Source organism: Trachypithecus francoisi, unplaced genomic scaffold, assembly GCF_009764315.1.
Source record: "Trachypithecus francoisi isolate TF-2019V2 unplaced genomic scaffold, Tfra_2.0 Lachesis_group3, whole genome shotgun sequence".
NCBI lineage: Eukaryota > Metazoa > Chordata > Mammalia > Primates > Cercopithecidae > Trachypithecus > Trachypithecus francoisi.
The window spans coordinates 84,464,858-84,490,804 of record NW_022681468.1 but is presented as its reverse complement, the minus strand read 5'-3'; the positions used below and the strand labels follow the sequence as shown (position 1 = coordinate 84,490,804).

The following is a 25,947-nucleotide window of genomic DNA, read 5'->3' as shown; positions in this document are numbered from 1 at the left end:
CTGCAGTTCCCAACCTTTTTGGCACCAGGGACTAGTTTTGTGGAAGACAATTTTTCCACAGACCAAGGGAGTGAGGATGATTTTGGGATGAAACCATTAGCTCATCAGGAATTAGTTAGATCCTCATAAGAAGTAGGCAACCTAGATCCCTCGCATGCACAGTTCACGGCAGGGTTTGCACTTCTATGAGAATCTAATGCCACTGCTGCTCTGACAGGAGGCAGAGCTCAGGTAGTAATGTTCGCTTGCCTATGCTCACCTCCTGCTGTGTGACCCGGCTCCTAACAGGCCTGGTCCATGGTCTGGAGGTTGAGGACCCCTGCTGTAATGGGTTTTGTGATCAGAAAAGTATTAAACAAAATTTAACACCCTTGGAAAACAGTTATTTATAAACATTGCATTTTATTTGTTTAATAGGTTGAATATATACATTGTTTGGCCATTTTGAATTTATTAACAGTGTGGCAAAGTTAGCTAAATTTGCTATTAGTAAAACTGAAAACCGTTTGACAAGCTCTTAGAATTATGCTCACTGGTCTGAACTACAGTAGAAGCTATTTTAATTAAAAACTGTAGTTACATAGTTTAATCTATGACCCTCATAATTTGATAGAATTGAGCTCATAGGTGTTGTGAAGTATGACTAATGCCCCAATATAAATAAACAAGTAATAAACTGTCATAAACAGTCTCAATATACTCTGAATTCTTTCTTCCAACAGATTTAATTTGTATACACAATAGTAACACATTTGGATAAAAATTCCAAATTTGATTTCACTTTTACTTGTTGATGTTTGTAATGAGATAGTCTTTCTGCATACGTTAAAATTCATGTGTTAATAGGTGTTTTAAGGAGCTTGTAAAAAGAGATGACTGTGGAAACATATAAATACCCTAAATTTTTATCTTTCCTTTGAAAACAAATTTCTCTTAAATTTAGGATTTTTAGACAACCTATGTTTGATCAAGTGGAAATTTAATGTACGTAAATAGGCACTGATGTTTGCAAGTAAACAGCATAAAGAGTGGTAAAGTAAGTTATGTGAGGAATGTTTTTTAAGTAGTAAGAAGAAAACATGTTATGGCTTTGTGGGTAACATGTATAAAATAATGCTGTGAATATTTGGGAAATATACAAATGAGGAAAAATTGAAGGTTCCAAAGAGTGACAAAACGTAAGAATAAACTGCGGGGGATATGTCACTTGGACAGAAACACACTGAGTGAGGTCCCTGTGTGTGTATATGGCACATGGAAATGAAGATAAGCAGAAAGCAACTGTTGTTGGGTTTAGGAGTCAGAGTTTGGAGTTCGGTGCTGACAGAGTATCTGAAATTCAAGGAGGGGGATCCAGGAAAAGAAGGATCCACAGTGTAAGGAGTTACAAAATCTTATAAAGCCACACTTAGGCAGGAACTCAGACAACTCAGCAAAAATAACAACAACAAAAAAATAACCTGGCCAGATGTGGTGGCTCATGCCTGCAATCCCAGCACTTTGAGAGGCCTAGGCAGGTGGATTGGTTGAGCCCAGGGGTTCGAGACCAGTCTGGGCAACATGGTAAAACCCTGCCTCTACTAAACATACAAAAATTAGCCAGGTGTGGTGGTGTGTGCCTGTAGTCCCAGCTACTCAGGAGGCTGAGGCAGAAAGTACAACTGAGCCTGGGAGGTCCAGGCTGCAGTGAGCCATGATGGTGCCATTGCATTTCAGCCTGGTGATATACGAGACCCTGTCTCCAAAAAAACAAAACAAAACAATATATATATACACACACATATATAATTTATTCACATTATATATATTATGTATATAAATAAATTATTTGTGTCCTTTACTCACTTTTTAAACCCCATGTGAGTAAAGGACATGAATAATTGTTTAAAAGAAGACATAGAAATGGCAACAAGCATATGAAAAAATGCACAGCATCACTATCATTAGAGAAATGCAAATTAAAACTAATGAAATGCCATCTTACGCCTGTCAGAATGGCTATTATTAAAAGTCAAAAAATAACAGACATTGGTGAGGATGCAGAGAAAAGGGAATGCTTATACAATGTTGGTGGTAATGTAACTTAGGATAACCTCTGTGGAAAACAGTATGGAGACATCTCAAAGAAGTAAAAATATAACTACTATTTGATCCAGCAATCTCACTACTGAGTGTTACTCAAAGAAAAAGAAATCATATCAAAAAGATACCTACACTCATATGCTTATCACAGAAGTATTCACAATAGCAAAGATATGGAATCAACCTAATGGTGGGATAAAGAAAATATAGTATATAGACACAATGGAATACTATTCAGCCATAAAAAGAATGAAATCATGTCTTTTGCAGCAACATAGATAGAGCTGGAAGCCATTATCTTAAGTGAAACAACTCAGAAACAGAAAATACTGTCTGTTCTCACTTATAAGTGGGAACTAAATAATGTGTACACATGGGCACAGAGAGTACATAATAGACAACGGGAGAGTCAGAAGGTGAAAGAGTGAGAGGCGGGTAACAGATGAGAAGTTACTTAATAGGTACAATGTACATTATTCAGGTGATGGCTATACTAAAAGCCCAGACTTTATATTCATGTATAAAAAATGCACTTGTAGCCCCTAAATTTATATAAGCTAAAAACAAAAAATTAAACTATCCCTTGGTTGATTCTTGACTTGTGCATGCATAAGACAAGACTCTGAGAAAGTAAGTAGAAAACAACAGCCAGATGGCTGAGAGAAAAGATTTTAGCAGATTTTAGCAGGGCAATAGAATTTTAAATGCAGGTGCTGCCAAGTGAAAGATTTGGTAAAACCTTAGACTTTCTAATGAAAACCCAGAAGGACCACGCCCTAGAAATAAGGACAATGCTCTGGGACTAAAGGGTATACCCTACAACTAGGGCTATACCCTGGAACAAGGACATTTAACAACAAATTAATGCCGAGAGTGTTTGTTATCAGCAGGACCATACTTCAAAAATTATGAAGTATTTTTGTTAGGTGATTTGTTGACTGAAGGCAAATAATATCAGATGGAATTTATGACCCAAGGAAGTAATAAAGAACATTAAAAATAGTAACTATGTGGAAACATTAAAAAAGATTACTTTTCTAAGTTTTTCAAAATACGGTTGACAAATGCAAAAATAATAACAGTGTATTATACAGCTAATAACATACATAAATAAAATCAACAGCAATAACACAAAAAAACTGAAGGGGCAATAGGATTAAACTGTTGTAAGATTCTTGCATTATGTATGAAGTAGTATAATATTAATTCAAGAGAGAATCTGTTAAACTGAGGATGCATATGATAATCTGTAGATAAACAATTAAAAAACCAAAGCAAAGAGGTTTAGCTAATGGCCAATGGGGGAAATAGAATGACTGAATATAAAAATTCTCAAATACATCAAAAGAAGGGAGAATAATGGGCATATTAACAAAGACTAGAAGAAAAACATAGAAAATGGATTATGATTATAGATTCAAACCAAATAAAAACAATTACATTAAATGTTAATAGCATAAACATTCCAAACAAAAGGAACATATTCTCAAACTAGACAAAAAGACACAATTGTATGTCATTCACAAAAAATGTGCTTTAAAGACAAAGACAAGTTTAAAGTAAGAGACAACCTATGCCATGCAAATAGCAACCAAAAGAAAGCTTGGTGTCTCTATTAGTATTAAAGACTATTTCAAAATGAGGGGTGTTATAAGATAAAAGGATTATTTAATAATAAACAGAGGGTCACTTGATCAAGAAGAGATAATATTCTCTAAATATTTATGTACTGACAGCAGAGTTATAAAATATATGAAACAAAATTAACAGAATTAAAGGAGAAATAGGCAAATCTGTAATCAGAGTTGGAGACTGTAATGCTCTTCTCTAGTAATTGGTAGAACAAGTAGACAGAAAGTCAGTAAAAATATAAAAGGTTAGAACAATCAACTAGACCTAATTGACATTTATAGAGCACTATATCCACCAAGTGCATTATATACATTCTTTTCAAGAACACTTAGAACATTCATCAAACATACCATATTTTTAGATGTAAAACAGTCCCAATAGATTTGAAAGGATTAGAATCCTACAGTTTTCTTACCACAATATAATTAATTTGGAAGTCAGTTACAAGGTATACAGTAGAAAATCCCCAAATATTTGCAAATTAAGCATTATACTTCTAAGTCGCCCATTGATAAAAGAAGAAATTGCAAGAAAAGTTAGAAGATATTTTGAACTAAAAAATGGTAAAATATAGCCTGGGTGCGGTGGCTCACGCCTGTAATCCCGGCACTTTGGGAGACCAAGGTGGGTGGATCACCTAAGTTTGAGGGAGTTTGAGACCAGCCTGATCAACATGGAGAAACCCCGTTTCTAGTAAAAATACAAAATTAGCCGGGGGTGGTGGCTCATGCCTGTAATCCCAACTGCTCGGGAGGCTGAGGCAGGATAGTCGCGTGGAGGTTGCGGGTGAGCTGAGATTGTGCCATTGCACTCCAGCCTGGGCAACAAGAGCGAAACTCCATCTCAAAACAAACAAACAACCCCATAAAATTTCACAGACAAATTCTAGGCTCAGGTTGCTTCTAAGGTGAGTTGAACAGAACATTTAATGAAAAATTAATTCTAACGAACACAAAACAGAAAATAGGCGGGCAGTCCGGCCCCATCTGTAGTCATCCACATTGAATCATCAGCATCAGCATCACTTTGGAATTTGTTAGAAATGCAGAGTCTTAGGACAAACTCCAGTCCTAGTGATTCAGGATTTGCATTTTAGCACAGTTCCCGAATTTGTATCTTTTTGTTCAGCAATGCAGTCCTGAAGTGATGAAGTAAACAGAATGATGAAGGGAGGTGGGGAAAATATTTTTTTCAAGTTCTATGGTTTTTTTTTTTTAACTAGTTAATTGTTTTATTTTGTTGAGACTCTAAACTTACCTTAGATTCAGTATTTTATTTGTGAATGAGATTGAGCTAGAACAGTGGTTCTCATATGGGAGCAATTTTGTTCTTCAAGGGATATTTTGGAATATCTGGAGATATTTTTTATTGTCATACAGAGAGTTGAAACTGGCATTTAGTGGAGAGAGTTCAGAGATGCTCTAAACATCCTAAAATGGACAAAAGAGCTTCCAACCAAGAATTATTTTGTGCAAATGTTAATAGTGCCAATATTGAAAAACCATGAACTACAGAATCCTAAAGGTCCTAATAGCTCTGAAATTCTGGGATCCAATTTAACTGAAAAGACATTCACTGAATACTGTGTGCCAAGTTATTATGGTCTTACATTTGTGTGCCAGCTGGGAGACACTGTCCCACAGCATGGGCATACACTGTCTGGTCCCTAACCATGTATATGACCATTGATCTATGCCAACCAGACAATACATGTTCAAAATTTTGAAAAGAATGGGAGACCTAGAGTCAGCCACTTTCATACTACAAGGAAATCAGTAATGCACTCTCTGACATTAGTAAGAGTAGGCCAAGAACTGTTTATAACTAGCCTTATCACTCAGATGTACTTTCTATTTCATATTATTAAAAACAAATTATATGAATTTTCCTATATTTATAAACATATTGTGCATCACATACAGACTGAAAGAAAAAATGACCAAGGGAAAAGAAAAAGTAAATAAATTGGGAGCAAAATGAACATTGCTTATGCATATTGAAATCCATGTCAGTACTAGAAAATAGAGCTATTCCATGCCATTGTTTTTGACAATAAGGCAATATTTTATGAAAAAAATCATAGGAGTAGAAATTTTTCCAGGTCATAATTGTGAGTAGTGTTATAGTAAATAGGTGGAACAGAAGCAGACCACCTAAAGACTCGTATTTTCAACTCTGCATGCTATATATCCGAAGGACAGATAGTGACCTAAAGTGTTAAGAAAAGTTCAAGGAAAAGGCAACTAAGGAATATGATAAAGGATCTGGGAATTATATGTTATGATGAATGAGTAAAAGAATAAAAAAATTTAAAGGAAAACTTTAAATAAATACATTTAATGTATATAAATCTACATACATTTTGTAACATGTACATGTCTTTGTATTTTAGGAGTGCGATTCTGCATAATCCCACTCGAGATATATTGGTTATGCCATGTAGACGAGGAATTAGATTAATTTTCTACATTACTTGGAGACCTACTAAGTCAAAGCATAGGGAAGAGACTTCAACTTGTGAAAAACAGTCAGACCAAGTTTCCCTGGACGGAGAGTAAATTTGCCATTGTCAGTTTCCTACATATATTATGCTACTAACAGGCACTGGTTTTATGCTTACTTATATTTATTCTCACAGGAATGAATCAGAAAGACTGAAGAAATTAAAATAGATGATGTAGGGCTTGGATAGAGAATTTAAAGTACTGAAGGGCTTTATCACAGGGGAATATCTAAACAATGATTTTAGCAATAGACAGTAAAATTGAGGGAAAAGTTTTTGGGTCTGAAATCTGAGTTAGCAGTGCCCAAGGTAAGGGCAGGGAAATTCTACTACAGATCATTATTCAGTGATCACACCTGAGGACAAGCCACTCATTCTGACAATAGGAATAAGAGTACACTTGGAAAAGATGTACACTTGTTTACATGATCTCAATCTGTAGCCTGATGTTTCCTGAGATGTTTCCTCTTTTATGTCAATACGTTGCAATAAGTAAGCCACATATCTGTAATTTCAGATGATCTGTTCTTCCAGAGGAAAAGATTTCAGAGTGCGTGTCAGATTTTTCATCACAGTCTATAAGCTAAACTCTTCCCTTTCATTAGACAGATATTATCAACTCACGGAAGCCTTTCTCCCTCCCTTTATCTTTTATTTTATAATTTAGTCATTTTGAAGAAAACAACACTCATATTTTGACCTTTGGCACTGTCAATTTCCCGGGAATGGCAAGAACAGGAACAAGGCCAGGCTTGGAGGAGCAGAGCCTGAAATAGCATGCATCTGATATATCTAGTGAACCTGTTTTACTCCAATTTTTGTGCTTAAGTGTTACCTTCACAAAGAGTTTTGCCTCTGTGAGTGCTGAAACAGGATGGTTGACTTGGCTGATTGATTTTCTGGCCAATTCAAAAAGTAGTAGAGGGATAAGGAGGAAAGGTTTTACTCCTCAGTAGCTTTGTAGACTGAATCATGGCATTTTCTTAATTTCAAATAGACTGTCTATAATAAACATGAAAAACCTCTAACTTCTTCAAATATATTTAAAATGACTCAGTAGTGTGCTGAGAAGACAAAATGGAATTCTGAAACCTACGTTTGCACTTTTTCTGTCTGCTAATCCACATAATTTCTGACTGGAGGTACACTTGGAATTTACTTTATTTGGCCTTCTGCTGTTTTATGTGCCACAATCTCCCACAGATACAGGATAATTGGTTTAGCATTTGGGGATCTGACCACAAGATGGCAGAGCTTCTCTGCTCATGTAGAATGTATGAAAGGATCCTTTTGGTTGACTTCTGTGAGTAGGCTGAGGACAGAAGCAGATGCCTCTGTGGACCGTTTAAGAAACCACAGTGCTTTGGAGGAAAGGAAGAGGTACTTGATAATATAGCACTCTTGGCTGGAGATTGCAGGTCCCGGTGTGGAGAACAATGAAGACACTTCCTGGATCTTTCTTCCTGTTTTTGTGGCTGCAGCTGGACTGTGAGTTGAGAGCTTTTGAGGAACAGAGTGTTTAATAAATATTCATTGGAAGTCTGAGGAGGAGACTCATCTGGTCTTTTCCAGAATGCCTGAAGTTACTACAGTGAAAAAAATAAAAAAGCAAACTCTAGAGAATGATGACCTGATGATCTTGTCTGATTTTTCCTTTTGCACAGGTATGAGTAGAGGAGAGGATGTGGAGCAGAGTCTTTTCCTGAGTGTCCGAGAGGGAGACATCTCCGTTATAAACTGCACTTACACGGACAGTTCCTCCACCTACTTATATTGGTATAAGCAAGAACCTGGAGCAGGTCTCCAGTTGCTGACATATATTCTTTCAAATATGGACCTGAAACAAGACCAAAGACTCACTGTTCTATTAAATAAGAAGGATAAACATCTGTCTCTGCGCATCGCAGACACCCAGACTGGGGACTCAGCTATCTACTTCTGTGCAGAGAGTACACATTGCTTCTCAGGCACCTGTATCCTGTACCTAAACCTGCGCCTGGGGCTAAAGCCACACTCTGTTTCCTTTACCTTTAAGTCAGGGATTTTGCTGTTTTGTATTTTTAATGTTACAAAACATCCTAAAAAGTCAGTTTCAAAATGACTTAATAAGTTTCAGAACATTTTGATTAAACTCTTTTTGGGAGTTAATGATTTCTTAGTTGAAATCTTGGTCTTAGGGTTGACTTTATGGCTGCCATAAAGTCATCTGAATGATTTCTCCCTTACCAAGGACATCTTGGTGTCAGAGAGTCCTCTCCTTGATGGAGTCTCTTATCTTTTAATATTAGTATTTGTTGGCCGGGCGCGGTGGCTCAAGTGTGTAATCCCAGCACTTTGGGAGGCCGAGATGGGCGGATCACAAGGTCAGGAGATCGAGACCATCCTGGCTAACACTGTGAAACCCCATCTCTACTAAAAAATACAAAAAACTAGCCGGGCGAGGTGGCAGGCGCCTGTAGTCCCAGCTACTCAGGAGGCTGAGGTAGGAGAATGGCCTAAACCCGGGAGGCGGAGCTTGCAGTGAGCTAAGATCCGGCCACTGCACTCCAGCCTGGGTGACAGAGCGAGACTCTGTCTCAAAAAAAAAAAAAAAAAATTAATATTTGTTAACTTTTTCTAATTACAAATATATTAACTGCATGGTATAGGAAAAAATAGAAAATTATAAAATAGAAATCAAAATGTCTTATAAGCCTATCACACAGATAATTCATAGCTGACATTTAGTATTCCTTCTTCATTAAAACAAAATTAGGATCGCTCTTCCTGTGGCAGCAGCTGGAGTGAGCGGAGCAGTGGCTCTCTCCTTTCTCTGCCATGGCGTGTGCTCGCCCACTGATATCCATGTACTCTGAAAGGGATGAGTCATCTGGTAAAAATGTCACTTTGTCTGCCTTATTCAAGGCTCCTTTTCGACCAGGTATTGTGAACTTTGTTCACACCTACTAGCACAAAAACAACAGGCAGCCCCATGCTGTCAGTGAATTAGCAGGTCATCAAACCAGTGTTGAGTCTTGGGGTACTGGCAGAGCTGTGGCTCGAATTCCCAGAGTTCGAGGTGGTGGGACTCACCATTCTGGCCAGGGAGCTTTTGGAAATATGTGTCATGGAGGTGGAATGTTTGCACCAACCAAAACCTGGCGCCATTGGCATAGGAGAGTGAATACAACCCAAAAAACGGTATGCTATCTCTTCTGCCCTGGCCGCCTCAGCCTTACCAACACTGGTCATGTCTAAGGGTCATCGTATTGAGGAAGCTCCTGAACTTCCTTTGGTAGTCGAAGATAAAGTTGAAGGCTACAAGAAGACCAAGGAGGCTATTTTGCTTCTTAAGAAACTTAAAGACTGGAATGATATTGAAAAGGTCTATGCCTCTCAGCAAATGAGAGTCGGCAAGGGCAAAACGAGAAACCATCACCATATCCAGCGCAGGGGCCCCTGCATCATCTATAATGAGGATAATGGTATTATCAAGGCCTTCAGAAACATCCCTGGAATTACGATGCTTAATATAAGCAAACCGAACATTTTGAAACTTGCTCCTGGTGGGCATATGGGACGTTTCTGCATTTGGACTGAAAGTGCTTTCCGGAAGTTAGATGAATTATATGGCACTTGGCATAAAGTTGCTTCCCTCAAGAGTAACTACAATCTTCCCATGCACAAGATGATCAACACAGACCTTAGCAGAATCTTAAAAAGCCCAGAGATCCAGAGAGCCCTTTGAGCACCATGCAAGAAGATTCATCGCAGAGTCCTAAAGAACCCACTGAAAAATCTGAGAATCACGTTGAAGCTAAACCCACAGGCAAAGACCATGCGCCGCAACACCATTCTTCGCCAGGCCAGGAATCACAAGCTCCTGGGGAATAAAGCAGCATCCAGCAGCAGCTGCACTAGAAGCCAAATCAAATGAGAAGGGGATGGTAGGCAAGAAGCCTGTGGTAGGTAAGAAAGGAAAGAAGGCTGTTGTTGGTGTTAAGAAGCAGAAGGAGCCTCTGGTGGGAAAAAAGGCAGCAGCTACCAAGAAACCAGCAGCTGAAATGAAGCCAGCAGAAAAGAAGCCTACTACAGAGGAAAAGAAGCCTGCTGCATAAACTCTTAAATTTGATTATTCTACAAAGGTCAAATCATTTTGAACAGCTTCTTTTGAATAAAGACCTGATCAAAGAGGCAGTGAGGAAAAAAGAATTAGGATCACACAGACTTACATTTTAATTTAATATTATATTCTAACCTGAATGTTTCACATTTCCCCAATCTTATAAAAAGGAATTTTTAATGATTTATGAGTGATTGTATAAGTCAGCATTTTATTTCTCCTATAATCATCCCATATACTTGTGGTGAAAGACAATATTTTTCTGAACTCAGGTGTTACCCTTTACATAGTTTCTTACATGTAGGAAGTTTAAAATTTTCTAGAAATTTATTTTTTCTTCTTTTCTAGAAATAATTTATTTCTTCAACCACTTGTGCTCTTTTCCTCTTGTTCTTTCTTCCTCCTTGAGGTGCTGAATGTTTTCATTCGTCCCATATTTTTTCTATTTTTCACAGCATTTTAAAGAGAACGTCTTATGTTTCTTACATTGTATGCTAAGGTTTCTTTCAGCACTGATGATATTGGGATTTATTAAACCTTCCAGGAGCAGATAAGGAGGTCAGGGTTGATTTGGAATTTTTTGCCAAGCCAGAAGCCAGGATGTCTTTTGCTAATAAGAAAGGTACATCGCACATATTGAGAGCCCACTTGGAGAACTTGCTGGAGAGTTCCATAGTTATCCTCTTGTGTGCCTCAATTGGTTTTATATTACCATCTCTTTGTATGACTGTACCATTCTAACAGGGAGAGTAGTTTGGTGACCTAAGATCAATGGTTTGGTTCCTTAAAAATGACAATGATGCTATTTGGTATTCTTCTAATGGCATGCAAACAAGCCACAGTTCGTTTCTAAGGTTAAAAATTTTGTTTAAAAACAGATGTTTACTTTCTGAAATTCCTTATAGAGACAATTAGTATTTAGTTTTTCACTTTGTACTCGTTATCATCATTATCATCCTCCTCATCATCATCAAAGTGGAAGCCCATTCTTCCTCATATAATTCATGATCAGATTACCCTTTATTATTTTACTCTTTGATCTCTTTCTACTCCCCAGGAGCTCTGTCACTGCTTTATAAGTGTTAGTCCAGTTGCTCATCTGTCCCTAGAGCTTCTCAGGTGAGCTTTTATCATGTAGGCAGTAACATATGGGTTGATTAGACTATCCTTCAAGTCTACCTTCTTTATAATATCTTTAAAAAGTTGCTCAGTTTTTAGGGCTATGACTTGTGTCACTCCTTGTATCCAGCACTTGTGTGTATTTCACTGTTTTTAATGTTTTACCAATGGACATTTAAGGAAAGGGGCTAGGTAAAATGCATTGAGTACACAGATCCATCAATATGTTTGAAATAATGCATGTGAAGCACCTAGCATGATCCTGGCATGTACTCATCATTATTTAATACCGAATGGGTACTGACATATTAGCAGAGTTCATCCTCAATATGGATATAGCTAGCTAAAAACAAACAGAATATAACTTTCTCTTATTTCTGGCTTTGTGTTTCACTTTTTCTGGTATCGTGATGCACACTAAATTGAACACGTCCAAAACTAGAATATGTCTTTTTATTTTATTTGTTTACTTATTTATTTTGAGATGGACATTTGCTCTGTTTCCCAGGCTGCAATGTAGTGGTGTCATCTTGGCTCACTGCAACCTCCACCTCCTGGGTTCAAGCGATTCCCCTGCCTCAGTCTCCTGAGTAGCTGGGATTACAGGTGCCTGCCACCATGCCTTGCTAATTTTGTATTTTTGGTAGAGACCAGGATTTCACCATGTTGGCCAGGCTGGTCTTGAACTCCTGAACTCAAGTGATTCACCTGCGTCAGCTTCCCAAAGTGTTCGAATTACAGGTGTGAGCCACTTCACCTGGCCAATATCTGTCTTTTTAAAAATAAGTTTTTTGATATAGACTTGGCAAGATGGCCGAATAGGAACAGCTCTGGTCTGGAGCTCTTAGCAAGATTGACGCAGAAGGTGGGTGATTTCTGCATTTCCAACTGGGGTACCCAGTTCATCTCACTGGGACTGATCAGATAGTGGGTGCAGCTCACAGAGGGTGAGTCAAAGCAGCGCAGGGTGTTGCCTCACCTGGGAAGTGGAAGGGGTCGGGGAATTCCCTTCCCTAACCAAGACAACTGTGAGGGACTGTGCCGTGAGGAACGGTGCACTCAAGCCCAGATACTGTGCTTTTCCCATTGTCTTCACAACCCACAGACCAGGAGCTTCCCTCCGGTGCCTATGCCACCAGAGCCTGGGTTTCAAAACTGGGCGGCTGTTTGGGCAGACACTGAGCTAGCTGCAGAATTTTTTTTCATACCCCAGTGGTGCCTGAAATGCCAGCAAGGCAGAACCATTCACTCCCCTGGAAAGGGGGCCGAAACCAGGGAGCCAAGAGGTCTGGCTTAGCAGGTCCCACCCCCAAAGAGCCCAACAAGCTGAGATTCACTGGCTTGAAATTCTTGCTGCAAGCACAGCAGTCTGAGGTCAACCTGGGACACTTGAGCTTGGTGGGGAGAGGGGCGTCTGCCATTGCTGAGGTTTGAGTAGGCTGTTTTAGCCTCACAGTGTAAACAAAGCCGCTGGGAAGTTCAAACTGGGCAGAGCCCTCCACAGCCTAGTAAGGCTGCTGTGGCCAGACTGCCTCTCTAGATTCCTCCTCTCTGGGCAGGGCATCTCTGAAAAAAAAAAGCAGCAGCCCCAGTCAGGGTCTTACAGATAAAACCCTCATCTCCCTGGGACAGAGCACATGGGGAAGGGGTGGATGTGTGGGCAGCATCAGCAGACTTAAATGTCCCTGCCTGATAGCTCTGAAGAGAGCAGTGGATCTCCCAGCACAGCGTTTGAACTCTGCTAAGGGTCAGACTGTCTCCTCAAGTGGGTCCCTGAATCCCGTGTCTCCTGACTGGGAGACACCTCCCAGTAGGGGCCAACAGACACTTCATACAGCTCTGGCTGGCATATGATGGGTGCCCCTCTGGGACGAAGCTTCCAGAGGAAGGAACAGGCAGCAATCTTTGCTGTTCTGCAGCCTCTGCTGGTGATACTCAGGCAAACAGGGTCTGGCATGGACCTCCAGCAAACTCCAGCAGACCTGGAGCAGAGAAGCCTGACTGTCAGAAGGAAAACTAATGAACAGAAGGGAATAGCATCAACATCAACAAAAAGGATGCCCACTCAGAGACCCCCATCTGAAAGTCACTAATATCAAAGACCAAAGGTAAATAAATCCATGAAGATGGGGAGAAACCAGCACAAACTGTCTGAAATTCAAAAAACCAGAACACCTCTTCTCCTCCAAAGGATCACAACTCCTTGCCAGTAAGGCAACAAAACTCAACAGAGAATGAGTTTTACGAATTGACAGAAGTAGGCTTCAGAAGGTGGGTAATAACAAACTCCTCTGAGCTAAAGGGATACATTACAATCCAATGCAAGGAAGCTAAGAACCTTGAAAACAAGTTAGGTGAATTGCTAAATAGAATAACCAGTTTAGAGAAGAACAAAATGACCTGATGGAGCTGAAAAACACAGAATGAGAACTTTGTGAAGCATACACAAGTATCAACAGCCAAATCAATCAAGCAGAAGAAAGGATATCAGAGATTGAAGATCAACCTAATGAAATAAAGTGAGAGGACAAAATTAGAGAAAAAAGAATGAAAAGGAACAAACAAAGCCTCCAAGAAATATGGGACTATGTGAAAAGACCAAATCTACGTTTGATTGGAGTACCTGAAAGTGACAAGAAGAATGGAACCAAGTTGGAAAACTCTTCAGGATATTATCTAGGAGAACTTCTACAACCCAGGAAGACAGGCCAACATTCTAATTAAGGAAATACTGAGAACACCACAAAGATCCTCCTCGAGAAGAGCAACCCTAAGACACATAATCATGAGATTCACCAAGGTTGAAATGAAGGAAAAAATATTAAGGGCAGCCAGAGAGAAAGGCTGGGTTATGCACAAAGAGCAGCCCATCAGACTAACTGCAGATCTCTCTGCAGAAACCCTACAAGCCAGAAGAGAGTGGGGTCCAATATTCAACATTCTTAAAGAAAAGAATTTTCAACCCAGAATCTCATATCCAGCCAAACTAATCTTTATAAATGAAGGAGAAATAAAATCCTTTACAGACAAGCAAATTCTGAGAGATTTTGTCACCATCAGGCCTGCCTTACAAGAGTTCCTGAAGGAAGCAATAAACATGGAAAGGAACAACTGATACTAGCCACTGCAAAAACATGCCAAATGGTAAAGACCATCGACACTATGAAGAAACTCCATCAATTAATGGGCAAAATAACCAGCTAACATCATAATGACAGGATCAAATTCAAACATACCAATATTAGCCTTAAATGTAAATGGGCTAAATTCCTCAATTAACAGACACAGACTGGCAAATTGGATAAAGAGTCAAGACCCATTGGTGTACTGTATTCAGAAGACCCATCTCATGTGCAAAGATGCACATAGACTCAAAATAAAGGGATGGAGGAATATTTACCAAGCATATGGAAAGCAAAAAAAAAAAAAAAAAAAAGCAGGGGTTGCAATCCTAGTCTCTGATATAACAGACTTTAAACCAACAAAGATCAAAAGAGGTAAAGAAGGCCACTACATGATGGTAAAGGGATCAATGCAACAAGAAGAGCTAACTATCCTAAATATATATGCACCCAATACAGGAGCACCCAGATTCATAAAACAAGTTCTTAGAGACCTAAAAGGAGACTTAGACTCCCACACAATAATATTGGGAGACTTTAACACCCCACTGTCAACATTAGACAGATCAATGAGACAGAAAGTTAACAAGGCTATCCAGGACTTGATCTCAGCTCTGAACCAAGCAGACCTCATAGACACCTACAGAATTCTACACCCTAAATCAACAGAATAGACATTCTTCTCAGCACCACATCACAATTATTCCAAAATTGATGACATAATTGGTAGTAAAACACTCCTCGGCAAATGTAGAAGAACAGAAATCACAACAAACTGTCTCTCAGACCACAGCACAATCAAATTAGAACTCAGGATTAAGAAACATACTCAAAACTGCACATCTACATGGAAACTGAACATCCTGCTCCTGAATGACTACTGGGTAAATAACAAAATGAAGGCAGAAGTAAAGATGTTCTTTGAAACCGGTGAGAACGAAGACACAATGTACCCGAATCTCTGGGACACATTTAAAGCAGTGTGTAGAGGGAAAATTTATAGCACTAAATGCCCACAAGAGAAAGCAGGAAAGATCTAAAATTGACTCCCTAACATCACAATTGAAAGAACTAGAAAAGCAACAGCAAACAAATTCAAAAGCTAGCAGAAGGCAAGAAATAACAAAGATCAGAGCAGAACTGAAGGAGATACAGACATGAAAAACCCTTCAAAAAGTCAATGAATCCAGGAGCTCGTTTTTTGAAAAGATCAACAAAATTGATAGATGGCTAGCAAGTGTAATAAAGAAGAAAAGAGAGAGGAATCAAATAGGCGCAATAAAAATGATAAAGCGGATGTCACCACTGATCCCACAGAAATGCAAACTACCATCAGAGAATTCTATAAACACCTCTATGCAAATCAACTAGAAAATCTAGAAGAAATGGATAAATTCCTGGACACATCCACCCTCCCAACACTAAACCAAGAAGAAGTTGAATCTCCGAATAGACCAATAAGAGGTTCTGAAATTGAGGCAATAATTAATAGCCTACCAACAAAAAAAAGACCAGGACCAGATGTATTCACAGCCGAATTCCACCAGAGGTACAAAAAGGGATGGTACCATTCCTTCTGAAACTATTTCAATCAATAGAAAAAGAGGGAATCCTCCCTACCTATTTTATGAGTCTAGCATCTTCCTGATACAAAAGCCTGGTAGAGACACAACAAAAAAGAGAATTTCAGGCCAATATCCCTGAGGAAAATTGCTGCCAAGATCCTCAATAAAACACTGGCAAACCAAATCCAGCAGCACATCAAAAGCTTATCCACCACGATCAAGTCGGCTTCATTCCAGGGATATAAGACTGGTTCAACATACACAAATCAATAAACATAATCCATCAGATAAACAGAACCAACGACAAAAAGCATGATTATCTCAATAGATGCGGAAAGGGCCTTCAACAAAATTCAACAGCCCTTCATGCTAAAAATTTTTAATAAACTAGGTATTGATGGAGCGTATCTCAAAATGATAAGAGCTATTTATGACAAACCCACAGCCAATATCATACTGAATGGGCAAAAAACTGGAAGCATTCTCTTTGAAAACCAGCAGAAGACAAGGATGCCCTCTCTCACCACTCCTATTCAACGTAGTATTGGAAGTTCTGGCTAGGGCAATCAGGCAAGAGAAAGAAATAAAGAGTATTCAAATAGGAAAAGAGGAAGTCAAATTGTCTCTGTTTGCAGATGACATAATTGTATATTTAGAAAATCCCATCGTCTCAGCTCAAAATCTCCTTAAGCTAATAAGCAACTTCAGCAATCTCAGGATACAAAACCAATGTGCAAAAATCACAAGCACTCCAATACACCAATAATAGACAAACAGAGAGCCAAATCATGAGTGAACCGCCATTCACAATTACTACAAAGAGAATAAAATACCTAGGAATCCAACTTACAAGGGATGTGAAGGACCTCTTCAAAGAGAACTACAAACCACTGCTCAACGAAATAAAAGAGGACACAAACAAATGGAAGAACATTCCATGCTCATGGATAGGAAGAATCAATATTGTGAAAATGGCTATACTGCCCAACATAATTTACAGATTCAATGCTATCCCCTCCCCATCAAGTTACTACTGACTTTCTTCACAGAATTGAAAAAAACAACTTTAAAGTTCATATGGAACCAAATAAGAGCCCTCAAAGCCAAGACAATCCTAAGCAAAAAGAACAAAGCTGGAGGCATCATGCTACCTGACTTCAAACTATACTACAAGGCTACAGTAACTGAAACAGCATGTTACTGGTACCAAAACAGATATATAGAGCAATGGAACAGAACAGAGGCCTCAGAAATAACACCAGACATGTACAACCATCTGATCTTTGACAAACCTGACAAAAACAAGAAATGGGGAAAGGATTCCCTATTTAATAAATGGCACTGGGAAAACTGGCTAGCCATGCATAGAAAGCTGAAACTGAATCCCTGCCTTACACGGTGTACAAAAATTAACTCGGGATGGATTAAAGACTTAAATGTAAGGCCTAACACCAAAAAAGCCCTAGAAGAAAACCTAGGCAATACCTTTCAGGACATAGACATGTCCTATGTGTTGACATACGACAAGACTTCGTGACTAAAACACCAAAAGCAATGCCAACAAAAGCCAAAATTGACAATTGGGATCTCATTAAACTAAAGAGCTTCTGCACAGCAAAAGAAGCTATCACCAGAGCGAACAGGCAACCTACAGAATGGGAGAAAAATTTTGCAATCTATCCATCTGACAAAGGTCTAATATCCAGAATTTACAAGGAACTTAAACAAATTTAAAAGAAGAAAACAACACCCCATCAAAAAGTGGGCAAAGGATATGAACAGACACTTCTCAAAAGAAGACATTTACACAGCCAACAGACACATGAAAAAGTGTTCATCATCACTGGTCATCAGAGAAATGCAAATCAAAACCACAATGAGATACCATCTTACGCCCCTTAGAATAGCGATCATTAAAAGGTCAGGATACAACAGATGCTGGAGAGGATGTGGAGAAATAGTTACGTTTTTACACTGTTAGTGGGAGTGCAAATTAGTTCAACCATTGTGGAAGACAGTGTGGCAATTCCTCAAGGATCTAGAACTAGAAATACCATTTGACCCAGCGATCCCATTTCTGGGTATGTACCCAAAGGATTATAAATCATGCTACTATAAAGACACATGCACATGTATGTTTATTGCGGCACTATTCACAATGGCAAATACTTGGAACCAACCCAAATGCCCATCAATAATAGACTGGGTTAAGAAAATCTGGCACATGTACACCATGGAATACTATGGAGCCATAAAAAAGGATGAGTTCATGTCCTTTGCAATGACATGGATGAAGCTGGAAACCATCATTCTCAGCAAATTATCACAAGGAAAGAAAAGCAAACACTGCATGTTCTCACTCATAGGTGGGAGCTGAACAACAAGAACACATGGATACAGGGCGGGGAACATCACACACTGGGGCATTTTGGGGGCTGGGGCTCTGGGGGAGGGACAGCATTAGGAGAAATACCTAATGTAAATGACAAGTTGATGGGTACAGCAAATCAACATGGCACAAATATACCTATGTAACAAACCTGCATGTTGTGCACGTGTACCCTAGAACTTAAAGTATAATAAAAAAAGGACCACAAATTTAAAAGAAGAGAGAGAAATATTTCTATTTGTATGCAGTGCTTGGAAAAAAAAACTTTTAGGAAATTATAGCAATAGCAAATTGAAAAGAGATAATTTGGAAAAAATGCAGTGAAACATACCTCTCTGGTGGGAGAGTTAACTTGTAAGCTATTTTAGAAAGTAATTTAAAAACATGACAATAATCTAAAAAATATTCATTTTCTTTATTGTAGTAATTTTCTGTAGAGAATCTATCTTTAGGAAAATTCTAAATGCATATAATAATTATTTACAAAGGTATTTGGAAAGTTATGTATACCACCCCAAAATGGAAAACCAAAATGTCTCATCTTTAAGGGAAAGGCTTAATGACCCTAATGGAATATTATGCAGCAAATAAGTGGTGTTTACAAATATAATCTATTGAATAGTAATAATTAAAAAGAATCAAGATATCATTGCCACTTAGCAAAAATCTGAACTGTGCAAATGTTGGGAAAAAAAACCCACTGAGATATTGATAATGCATATCTTTGCTTGATAAGCTAAGTAGTGATTTTCTCTTTTCATTCTGTTTTTATAAATTTTCCAAAATATGCCTTAGTTGATTAAAAGTCTTTCCAACCCACCATTTTCTGTAAATTTTTAAAAATTCCTCTTAGCTCTGAAGTTCAAGGACCCTGGTTCAGTCACCCATACTTCACAATGAGAAAGCAGCAATAACTTCCTGACTGGTTTTGCAGCCACTATTGGATTCCTTTTCTTATATTAATAGTTCACATTTATCCAGTTCTTGCTGTGTCTGATGCATTATATAAAGCATTTTATATACATTAGCCAATGCATTCTAGTGATATACCCAGTTTACCGATAAGGAAATTAATACTTAGAGACATTAAGTAGCTTGCTCAAGCTCTCTCAGAGATTAAATGGAAGAGTTTCAAAGCCAGATTTGTTTGAGGCTGGAACACAAACTCTTAACTCTCTTTCACAATGTCTATCAACATACTTCTCCAAATTATTCTTGTGGATAAGCAGCCTAATTAACAGAATGTTAATAGAATAGAATGTCCAGTATATGGACTTCCATTTTCATAATATTACCTCCTCAAAAGCCTCAAAAGTTCCTTGTTTGCTAATAAATAACCTACAAATGAATCCTGGCATTCCAAATCTTTTGTTTTCTAGTCCTGACTTCTCCTTCCAACTTGATTTCCTGCTACACTCTAGCCCACTCTCTTTCTTCTATCCGTCCATCCATCTGTTCAGCTGTCATTGATCTCTCCAAGGAATGGCATAAATGTATTTGAGGAAGTGACTACAATACATTCATCTGGCATTAAAAAGTAGAAGAGAAAGAATTTCTGATATAGATAGTCAGAGGGCTGTTGTATTTTAAAAATAATTTTAAACACTCCCTCAGAGGGCATTCTAGGGGGAAAAAAACCCTTCAGTCATTTGAGCTCTCACTGAATTTAAACTGAATGTCTACTTATTACAGTCCAACAAGATAAAGAAAAAAGGCCTTTTGAAGTCAAAGCAATACTTTTTTTTTTTTTTTTTTTTACCTGCGGGGAGGCTCACTCCCTAGATCTGGGAAAGTTTCCTAGAATTCAGCCATACATTTCCTGTGTTTTACATTATCTAGAGCACATAACATCTGCAACTGTGGCAGGAATGACAGAGTTGGGCAATGAAATGGTGAACTTGGAAAACTTGATCATTTGATCTGTATCCAGAATTAATATTGCCAATTCCATGTTATGTACTGAGACTCAATCAGCATTCTTCTGGACTTGTTACTTACAATTGTGGTCTGAGAACCAGCTGTATCAGCATTACCAGTAAATTTGTTAAAAGTATGGAATATCCAGCCCCACCTCAGACCTAATGAAACAGAATCCACATCTTAACAAAATCGCCAGGTGATTTGCATACATATTAAGTTTTAGAAGCCCTGACCTGGAGCATGTTCCATTATTATAACAACCTTCTGAACACAAGAGGGCAGTATTTCCTATCCCCTCAGAGCCATTCTCTGATTTGAAACGAAGTTCACTGTGTAGCTGGATTAGGCCAGTATGTGTAAGGGGCTGAACAGGCTTGCCATTGATTGGCTGGATAGGAAGGCCAGAACTTCCTTTTAGGGATAGAAGAACCCCAGTAAAACCTACCAAATTAAACAGTATGGCTTTTTGGCTGAGAAGGCTGGGTCTCCATATCAGGCCACATCTGGGGAGACGAATGGAGCCACTCCTAGGAGGTGTTTTGCTGATTTTGTGGCTTCAAGTGGATTGTGAGTTGGAAATTTCCTGATGATGGGGACAGAGAGATCCAGGACTGCAGTGCACAGAATTAAGGGGAAGGGCTAGGATCCATTTTTTTCCTCATCTTTGGTTATATCTGGGACTGTGGGAAGAAAATAGACTCAAGAGTGTCAGTATAGTGACTAACCCTCCTACTTTTGGTGTTGTGTTTCTGCCTAGGGGTGAAGAACCAAAAGATAGAACAGAATTCCGAGGCCCTGAACATTCAGGAGGGCAAAACGGCCACCCTGACCTGCAACTATACAAACTATTCTCCATCATACTTACAGTGGTACCGACAAGATCCAGGAAGAGGCCCTGTTTTCTTGCTACTCATACGTGAAAATGAGAAAGAAAAATGGAAAGAAAGACTGAAGGTCACCTTTGATACCACCCTTAAACAGAGTTTGTTTCATATCACAGCCTCCCAGCCTGCAGACTCAGCTACCTACCTCTGTGCTCTAGACACACAGTAGTGCCCTGGCAGCTGCTTCCTGCACCCAAACTCTGCTAACTCTTACAATCAGAGCTCATGGCTGTGCTGTCTCTTAAAGGCTGATCACGGCTCCTGACAGAATGGGGGGCGTTACTGGAAAGGGCATTTTTCAAAACAAACAAATGCTCTGAAGAATTCCTCAGAAAAAGGAGGGAGGATTTGCTTTTAAAAAATACATTAATTTTGCTTAGTTTTTGTGACTAGCCTAGAACAGCGTGATAAATTTATGGGGTTAAACACATTACACTTAAGTATTAAAGCATGGATTCTTCTAGATGAAAAAATAATCCAAACATTTTTGAGACCCTTCCCAAACTGAACACTGAATAATGATGATGATGATAATGATAAAAAATTGACCTTTTAAAAAATTGCTCATCTTATGAATGGGTAACCATGCTATATTGGGAAACATGTCATAAGTCATGGCATTGCAGAGATAAATTTAGAGCCCTTGTTTACTGTGTATGTGGTATCAGTGAGTAGGTCAATATACAAGTCTTTTTTTGATTTGTTTCTTAAGAGACAGGGTCATGCTCTCTCACCCAGGCTGGAGGCTGGAGTGCAATAGCACAGTCATTGCTCACTGCAGCCCACAACTCCTGGGCTTAAGTGATCCTCCTGCCTCAACCTCCTGAGTAGCTGGAATTACAAGCACACACCACCATGCCTGCATTGTACAACTCTTTTAAGAAAGAGAACTTACACCTTCTCATGTTAGGCATGGGTTCTGAGTTGAGGACTTCTCCGTTATTATTGCCTGCATTGCCATTTCTATCAATTTCTGTCATCCATGTATTACCTTATTTCTTGATCTGTTTTTAGATTATTGCCAAGAGAGATAGACCCCATAGGCCATGACATGTTCTGTTACTAACATGGCAGAATCTGTGAGTTTTGACTAACTCTGTTTGAGTCTAGGGCTGATATTTCTGTCTACTTTAGGCCACATCAGTCACTGTCAAAATGATATGATCATGAAGTTGTTTGTGTCTCAGTATAGGAAGAGGTGCAGAGAGACTATATGTAGGATAATAGGGGAAGTAAACAATACACCTAGAAAAATAGAATATGAGGACAAGAAGTCCCTTCTTTTAATCACCATTAATAAAATAGAGGCAGCTAGGAATAAGAAAATCATGGGCTCTGAGTCACTGGCATCTGGTATTTGATAGTCAGAGAGAAGGAGAATGCAATGCAGAGATTGTTAACCATAGTTGGACATCTTGAAGGTTCATAAACTCCCTGAAATTGAGAAGAGATGGAATATTATTATCACATAATTATTGTTTGGGAGGAGTTTTCCTCCCATTTCTGGCAATGAACCAGAAAAGATTCAGATAATTTGAATATGGATGAGAGTTATGTCAGAGCACAGGGCTGAGAGAAGGATGAGGGATTGTTCAACAGCTCAGGACCAGAGATGAAGACAGACCTAAGAAATGATTAAATGTAAGAGAATTTAGAATGGAGTAAATAATTTTCTCTCACAGGAGTTGGGATGCCTTTCCCTTTGTAATAAATGGGGGGTATAAATTACAATTGACAGTACAGCATTCAAAAATATGGGCATGGGAGTGCAACATGTCGGTAGAAAATCCTGACCCAGTCAATGACTGGGCTGTGTTGTCTTGGGGAAGTGTTTCTAGATCTCTGGGTACCAAATTCCTCTTCTGTGAAATGCTAGTAATAGAAGTACCTCATAGGATTATTGTTAAGAATACATAAAATTATAAAAATATATATAATGCAACTACTGTGGTGGAGGCAGGTACACCAGTGCACTAGAAATTCAACAGACACTTGTTTATAATTGGTTCCTTCATTTCTTTCAGGAAGTTAAAACTCACATTTTCTGCTCTGAGCATTAAATATCTCTTTTTCATGTTCTATTTCAATAATCTTTTTACTAATCATCTCAAAATCTATTTGAAATAAGTTGGTATGTAAATATGTAAATGATCTGTATTTCACAAACTAGAGACATTAACAAATATTACTGAGTACCTGCTATGTGCCAGACACTGTTATATACAACAGGGATGCATCAATGAATAAAGTAGACAAAAGTTTTTGCTCTCCTGGAGCTTATATTTTATTGAAAACACAGAGTGAACAAAAAATGTGATAAATAATATAGTATGTTAGAAGGCAGTTGGTATTATGGGAAAAGTAGACCAGGGTAATGGAGATGGGAAATGTGGAGGTGGAGCTGTCTCCAGTTGGAATTTTAAATGTGGGGAGGGAGTCATGGTAGTTCTTATTGAATAAGTATGTGAAGAAAGTCGGGGAGGAAGTAATGCAGTTATCCAGGAGAGCATGAATCACCTTGGCAAAATTATGACGGTAAGAGAAATCTGACATAGCTGACTCCATCTTGCTTCTAACCTCCAAGCTGTCCTGTTCATTCCTGGGTGTAGGCCAAGCTGACTTTGGGGAGAAATTTAGTTTATAGTTTAACTTTAAAGCAAAGATGATAATGGTCCTTCCCCAAGCAACCCCTTCCTTGGTTGGGGGACCAAAACCGCCTTTGTAAAACTAACAAATTAGCCATAAGATTAGAAATTATGACCCAGGCGTTATGCAGACAGAGGTCACAACATTACTAACCTTCCCACTTGCTCCTATAGATATCAACTCTATCATAGGACCTAAGATTGGTGTTCAAGGTATTTTTCAGATTCTAAATCCTGCTGGACCAGCTGGTGCCGCCTAGACTGGTAAACTGGCTCAACTGGTTTTGTGATCCCATCCAGGAACTGACTCAGCACAAGAAGATATCTTCGACCCCCTGTGATGTCATCCCAACCCAACCAATCAGCGTTTGTCAATCCCTAGCCCCCTGCCCACCAAATTATCCTTAAAAACCCAAATTTTTGGGTCTCCACATTTTTGAGTGCTGTGGGTAGGGGTCTGGATTCTTGATTTTGGGGTTTGAGTCTATTCCTGATGACTTTTGGTTTGGTAAAAAATCTTCGTTTAGAGCCAGTTCTTTTACATGGTTTAATAAAATAATCTATGCATTATTACTAATGCATAAATTATTAATTATTTATATATTATTAATGCATAGATTAATATTAGTGTGCTTCTCTGTATGGAAAAGAAGTCTGATCTCTTTAGGGTACTGTTTTAACTCAACCATGTGTCCTTCTTACTGGAAAGATTTCTTTCTTTTCTTTGATACACCATAATTTATTCATTGTTCTCATAAGCACCATTGCAGAGGAAACAGATATTTTTGTTTTTTAGGAAAGCTGATCCAAAATTTAGAGATTATGAGTTTATTGGAGGTCTCTGATGAAAATATGATTACCATACAAAATATTTTTTAAGGCAAAACAATCTTTCATTTTATTTGTTTGCACAGGTGACACCATTGTCACATGGAACCACAAGGATTTATGAAAATTCTGGCATGTCTTGTCAGTTGTTCCAACTGAAAAATATCCTATGCATGGAAATGTGCTTCTACCTCAGAGTCTAAAACTTAAGCTAAGAATCTTGAGCATGCTTTGGTAAAATAGAAAGAATAACTACATTTAAGTAAATATCGAGCAACTGTTTGCCTTCCTTATTTTCCTCCCAACTCTTCTGGTTTTAATAAATAAGATTTTCTAGTCATTTAAATTGAACTATTTAGTTGATTTAAGTTGAACCAACCCAAGAAACAGGAAATTAGTTAAGTCACCACTTGAGCAAAAGAGAAAGATGAGAATTAAGTTAGGTTGACAAATGTGAGAAGAAAAAAGAGAAATAAAAATTCTGTTGATCTTTTTAACCTCCTAAAATATCTCCTATTTGTCTGTTTTCCACTATCACCACCACCTGGAGGAATGCAGTAGCCTCCTAATTGTTATGTTTGTATCTACTTTAGCGTTTGCATTTCTGATCTATTTAATACGTTAGCTTGCCAAGATAATTAAAATAATGTGAATTTAATCCTATCATCTCCCTGCTTAAAAGACTCTTAAGCCTTCCTATTGTGTTTAACAAAGACTGAAATCCTTACCAACACCCCTCCATGGTTTGCTCCCTATTTCTTCTCTAGTTAATTTTCACGGCAATGCCCTTTTCATTCTTTTTTGCTTCCATCCCATAGGTCAGTTTTTATTTCCTTGAAAGTGCCAGATATCCCTTGCCTTGGAGTCTTCCAAGATACCATTTTCCCTGCCTGGAATTTTCCCTTTTTCTTTCCCTGAGATCCCAATTCAATTGTCACTTGGAAAAACCTTCTTTGACACTTCACCCAGTTTTCAAATAGATAAAATTTCTTTATGTAAGTTCTCAAAACACCTTCCTATTAGTTATTATTAGATGAGTTTGTGTTCCATGAAAGCAGGAGCTATGTTTATTGTTATCTCAGCATTCTATTACCAGAAAACTATGACCTATGGCTCATCTAGACAATGGAGTCACTGTGTCTAAAACTAATACTAA

General features: G+C 38.5%; 1 pseudogene; it reads left to right on the top strand.

Annotated features, from left to right (window-relative positions):
• Positions 1-8,997: 8,997 nt before the first annotated feature.
• Positions 8,998-10,314, top strand: LOC117070013 (annotated as a pseudogene).
• Positions 10,315-25,947: the final 15,633 nt, after the last annotated feature.